Here is a 6,681-nt window from a genome sequence, read left to right on the forward strand (position 1 = left end):
ATTTCACACTTCCTCGATGAAAGAAAAAAAAAATTGCGGGTCCTACATGATAATTGAACCGATAGCATGTTTACTTACTAGTATTCAAAAATGGCGCACGCCAAGCACTTAAACTTTAGTAAGCAAACAATGTGAGGCTTAGTATTATCATGAAATATACTACTAAAGAAGAAAATAAGATGCATACATACTTAAGTGCAAACAAAAGTGCCAACTGAAGACATTGACGCAAATAATTGTTTATGCACTGTTAATTTCTTTCAAATTTTTTTTGCGCAGATTTCATCTGTTCAACATCCTATTTTTGCCGTCAGTCAAGTGTACTCACATTACCTACGACTTTTAACTCAGATATTACAGACAGACACCTTCTTCGTGACACAAGTTACGATCCCTTAATCAACTAGTAAATTTAAAAAAAATAAAGTGTGAAATTAAGATTTGGTACGCCTATTCAATCTCGGGAAAAGACGCAAACAAGGGTGTCTTCTGTAAATGTCTAAATCTAAAGCTGCCGTCAGCAGCGTGGCGCAGTAATTAGAGCGTTTGCTCTAAAGTCGCGGAGTAAGGAGATGATCGCGGGTTCGAATCCACTGTTTTCGGATGAGACCGCCTAAACTGAGGTTCCGTGTCGCAGCTCGTGCTGGCACGAAAATATTCCTCACTGTTCATAGGTCGTAAGTGGCGACTACTGGTCAAAATTTGGAGCCCTCTTCCAACATGTTTCTAATGTCGACTCTGTATGAGTGAAAAACTCTCGAAGGTACGTTAAACAAGCAAACAAAATCACAAAATCTAAAGCTGCCTAAGGCTGAAACTAGTTCTTTTCATTTGGTTGATTCCTGCTGGTAATGAAATACAGGCATTTAGGTGTAGTAAATGAATTAATCTTACATTGTAAATATCGTTGAATGGAAAATCGTTGGGACGACCATACTTTGTATTTTTTTTCGTCACTTGCACCACAAGGCTCTAAGTATGTGTATATACACTGTATGCTATAAAATTGAGGGGTACACAAATGTTGCTGAGCGCTTGTTATTTGTGGTGGAGAAAAAAGTAGAAGAGTCAAAAGGTCAATTGAACGGAGTTGTTTCGCGACAGTATTTAGTTTATTTAATTACATATAATAAGTAATTTATATCCAAATATATACTTTAAAATACACTAAATTTGACATTAGTTTACAAAACAGCAGTGCAATGAGGATGTCTTTATTATGACATATGTTGCAAATAAACAAACACCGAAAGGGCTTGATATATTCACGTTACAATTTTATAATTTACGTTTAATTTCAGTTTGGAAATGGGTCAGAAGTTTTGCACAGTAGCAGTTTTGAGTGTTTTGATGCAGATTCGTGGAAATGTGGATTGCTGTTCATCGGAACTAAAGTGTAGATGTTACAATTTCTCTAATGATATTCACGCCGATTGCTCGGATCTAGGACTTAAACTGTCACCGTATTTCTGGACAAATGTCACACGAATCGATCTCAGCCATAACAGGTTGATACAGCTCCCAAACAGAAAAAAAAATACCAGATAATTTAACTTATCTGGATCTTTCCCACAACTCTATTAGAACATTTAGAAACATTTCATTCAAGGGACTGTGGCAGCTTTCAGTTCTGAAACTAAATTCAAACAGGTTTCGAATGACTCAAAACCTAAGTTTGAATGTTTTTGCAGATTTAATTAACATTAAAAAAATTGATTTATCCGAAAATACTGAGCTCACTTTTCGAATTTTGCCAATTTTGACATACGGTCTTCAAAATTCCACTATCTTTTCCCTTTACTTAAACAAAATCCACTGCACATTTGGATTAGGTACAGAAATTAGGAAAGATGATGTTAGATATTTAAAACACACCAACCTTACGGAAATTCATTTGTCAAGTAACAGAATAGAATTAATGGAAAAAGGAGCAATTCTTTTATTTCCAAAAACAATAAAGAGAATATCAATCGCTGATAACAGACTGACATTTGGAACATACGTCTTCGAGCTTGAAACATTAGAGAATTTGGAATGGATAAACGCAAGTATACAATATTTATCCCATAATCCCAATGAAATTATCCACAACAAAACGTGTGTTGAAAATGAAAATAAAAACGAATATCTAATAAAAACGCAATATTATTCAACTGGTCGCATACATAAGGCCGGTGAGTCGAGAAAGTTATTTATGGCATATAAAAGTAGAAATGGTGGAAATTTTACAGGATCTTATCTACAGAAAAGTTTACAAAACAGCACAAATGGAAGCTTTCCTTTGCCACCAAATATAAAAAAGGTTTTTTACAACGAAAGTGGGCTACGGTATGAGATACCAGCCATGAGTTTGTCCGAAAACAACGTGGAGGAGTTATATGTACAGAACAATATTCTACATTCATGGAAGGGTCCTGTAGAAGGAATGAAAAGACTTCGAATACTGAACTTGTCAAACAATTTTTGCTCTGCAGTCTCCAAGTCTTTTTTTCAATACCTTGGGAATCTCTCAGTATTATACCTGAACAATAACTTACTGGGTTTTAGCTTGTCACCAGATACAGAAGGACAAATATTTGCAAGTCTTACAAACTTAACTCGCTTAGAGCTGAGAGCAAATAGAATTTCAAATCTGCCATATCAAGTTTTCAAAGAACTTCGACGCATTAAGGAGTTAGATTTGGCCGACAATACGCTTACCACTCTAGACTTTAGCATTTCAACTTTAAAAAACTTACAGTTTCTTGATTTATCTGAAAACCAGATCCAGTTTCTTACCGACAAAAATATGAAAGAGATTGACCGACAGACAGATAAAGTTAGTTTAACTTTAAGTCTTTTAAGAAACCCGATTTTGTGTAATTGTAAAACATTGCAATTTCTAAAGTGGATGGTAAAAGGACACGAAACTAAGAAGATCAATTTTAAGTCATTTGAAAACTACTCTTGCACGACATCATTCCGAAGCGAACCATTAATGTTTTCAAAAATTAAAGAAAATATCGAAAAGCTAGAAAAAGAATGCAATTCCTATATGTATTTGATTATCTCCGTGTCATTCATTATTCTCCTTTTCTTTTTTATTCTCTTGTTAGCGTTAGTGTACAGGTATAGGTGGAAAATTCGTTATTTTTACTACATGACTAAAAGCCGATATCATGGATATAAATCTGTTAGAAGTGATAGTCAATCAGATTTCAAATATGATGCTTTTGTTTCGTATGCAGATGAAGATTTGCCGTTCATCCAGAAAATGATTATAGAATTAGAAAAAAATAATGGGATACGTTTATGTATTCACCATCGAGATTTTGTTCCAGGATATGATATTTCCGAAAATATTATTACTGCTGTAAACAAAAGTAGAAAAACTGTCATTGTTTTGTCTCCAAACTTCATCAAATCAAGTTGGTGTATGTATGAGCTCCATATTGCAAAGATGGAAGAAATCTATTCTCGGGATAATGAAGACGTCCTCTTTTTGATATTTTATGAAGCAGTTCCTTTAGATAAAATACCTCTAAGTGTCATGGATCTTATAAATCAAAGGTCTTACGTTGAATTTCCTAACGATGAATATGGTGATCCGGTATTCTGGAGGAGAGTTTGTAAAACCCTTAATGGTGAAGTTATATGCTAAGTACAAGAGTGGAACTATTTCACAACGGTGAGTAGAATGGATGTACTCGAATGTTTAACAAACAGATTTGACATTCCAGGTTAAGAAGACTTATTCAGAATTTTTTTTTTTTTTTGGGGGGGGGGGTTATTTATTTATTTTTTATTTTCATTGTGTCTTTTGTTTCGTTTTGTTTGATTTTTTTTTGTAGTGGACATGCTATGTAAAATTTGCTAGATCACATTGATTTTACATTAATCAGAACCAGTTTCTTCAGTGGAGTAGGGTTTTATTTTAAATGTTCATTGATGCATGATTTAAACATGAATTAAGTAGGATATGCTATATATGTATAGTTTTATGGGTTTTTTTTTAAATCTGTTGCTTCTTGAAGGTGTTCAGATTTACTTTTTCCACATGTTTTTAATCATTTGCGATATACTGAGGCAATGAAGAATGATGTGGATATTTGAAAATGGAAAATCTTTAAAGCCTTTGATATGTGTCATTGGTCTTTTTTGTGTTTGTACTAATGTGTGTCCATTTTGTTTTCAAAATATTGCTGTATTTCACAGGGGATGCTTACTCCTCCTAGGCAATGATCCCATCTCTGGTGCTTCCGGGGGTCCCTATACTCGGTCTTACTTGTAGAAACTACGTTAATTTTATTGTCTGTAGATATTCTTACTTTTTTGTTATCCTGTAGCCAATTTCAAGCATAAAGACGTTTTGTACATATATAATGAATAATTATATCTTAATTTATTTAATCGGATACTTTTTTGTGTTGATGATATTACCTTATCATATATTATTTGTTATGATGTATGGGAACTTTTGCCAGACTAAAGAGGTTTCAAATGGAAATATATGTTGGAATTCAGCTTCCTTTACAAATAGTTGATTGACTGATAGCTTGTGCAGCATAATTTTATTGGAGAGTATGAGTCATGTCACAGAGAATGGGAGGTAGTATAAGCAAGCAAGTGCTATGTTAAGAAAGATTTCAGCTAGTGGTATGGCAGCAACATTTTAAAGTTAGAGAAGAAAACAATGAGAGAAACTTCTGTAAAAGCGTAATTGCGTAATTTTTATTTAGCTTGGTTAGAAATTTACTACCACACTTGATGACACAAAATTGTAATTCTGAAGAAGAATCAGTTTTACTTTTTCTAAACGTTATAATATACAGAAACCCTATTATTTGTGTACCATTTGTATCATGCTCTGATATATAATAAAAGGGCAAATGTAATTGATCATTCAACTTGGTGTTATTATTATTTTTTTATTTTACACGGAGTTTATACCTGGCCTATTTAATTTTAAATGGATCATACGATAAGAAAAATTACATATACATTTGACAAAAATACGGAAAATATAGATGATGAAATTATGACAAGCTGTTTAAAAGGTATTCAGCTCTTGAAAATATTTCGAAGATACTGATTTTAAAGTAAGAAAAGCTGATTGCAATCAACCTTTTATCTATTTAAAAAAATTTACTATCAAGCATCTAGTAGACAAACTGAGTGCAAGACACTAACAAACATCTCGATATCAACTGCGAAATTTCTGATTTCTGAAAAACAGGTTCAGGCCCTCGGGCGAGGCTGTTATGCGGTGTGTAGTGAAACTTAATTTCATCCTAAAGAATTTTCCTGTTTACTAGAAGCATGTAGAATACAGATGAAGGGTATAACAATTACAAACAGAGGAATATCAACATAAATTGTGACTTACTAGTATATGATCGATTGATTGATTGTATGTTGTTTTACGTTTCTTTCGAGAATTTTTCACTCATATAGAGAGGTCATTAAGGTCATACAGGTGAAGGGCTTCAAATGTAGACCTATACTCGGCACCCAGTGCCATTGAGCTGTGAAGTTCTTTATCGTACCAACGCCTACCGTGACAGGAGACCTCGGTTTTTAAGGCATATCCGAAAGACCCTTGACATTCACTTCTAGTGCCATGCGCTTGGTGAAGGAACAGTGACACATGTTTACGTTTTAGGTTTGACAAACAAGTATCGAGCCCGGGCCTCCCTATCACGAAGCTAACGCCCATGAAAATATATGAAGCGGTTTGGCCTGAGTCTAGTTAAAGGCAGTATATTAGTAAAAAATATCTTGAAAATCTTGTTCTTTATTAAGAAAAAGATATAGTAGACATATTATGGATTGATACATGTATAAAGAGCAAGTGTGCCGCAATATAAGTTGTTAACATTATGACCCATATGCATATGCTGAGGATGTTCGGGTCTCGGGACAAAGCTCTATGTACCATTTTATGAAAATTAGAATTCATTTTTAAACTTATTTGCTAGCAATCGTCGTCTCCATATGGGTGAAAAATTCTCGAGAGGGACGTTAAGGACCCTCTATACACCAGTGCAAAATGTTTCTTGGACATTGAGAAAATTATATTGTACATAAGTATAATTTTTGAGCTTATCTATATAATTTTCAATATATGGTGCCTGGCATTTACCCCCAAGAAAAATGTTCAAAGACAACAAAGTAAGAATGAACAGATATCACTGTTATTTACTTCAGTGGATAAAATACATGCAAATGAAGTGTTCATTTACTTTATCAAGGCCTTTTAAGATGTTAAGAATGCCTTGAATTGATTATAAATTAAGAAATACATAGCAGATTTTATTTTTTTTTGAATTTTGAGGTAAGGGCAGATCACTCTATATGCAGAAAAATACCACGGAATCAGAACTCTTTAGTGTGCAGTGTATAGAGGGTTCTTAAGCAACAAACAAACAAAATTTGCTAGCAATCAATAAGGTGTAATTCTATGCAGAAAATAAATAAAATCTTTGAATGCTTAACCTAAGAAGACCTATTAAAGTCTCTCTGCATCATTTTAACTACTTTTTTAAATATTTCTGTTATACATTCATTTATCTGAAAATTCTAATCTTGTCCAAGGGTTTGTTATATATTTTATTGGTTCAAGTTCAGTACTTATAATGTACTGAAGGTACAATGTACAACAGATCCTGCAGATTCTCAGGTTAATGTTTAAGCACATCTGCC

General features: G+C 33.5%; 1 pseudogene; it reads left to right on the forward strand.

The window, feature by feature from the left end:
* Positions 1-1,308: 1,308 nt before the first annotated feature.
* LOC133184849 (toll-like receptor 4) lies at positions 1,309-3,640 on the forward strand (annotated as a pseudogene).
* The last annotated feature ends 3,041 nt before the right edge of the window (positions 3,641-6,681 follow it).

Source organism: Saccostrea echinata, unplaced genomic scaffold (assembly GCF_033153115.1).
Source record: "Saccostrea echinata isolate AGI-Se365-2 ecotype Australia unplaced genomic scaffold, CSIRO_AGI_Sech_v1 ptg000011l, whole genome shotgun sequence".
Classification (NCBI taxonomy): domain Eukaryota; kingdom Metazoa; phylum Mollusca; class Bivalvia; order Ostreida; family Ostreidae; genus Saccostrea; species Saccostrea echinata.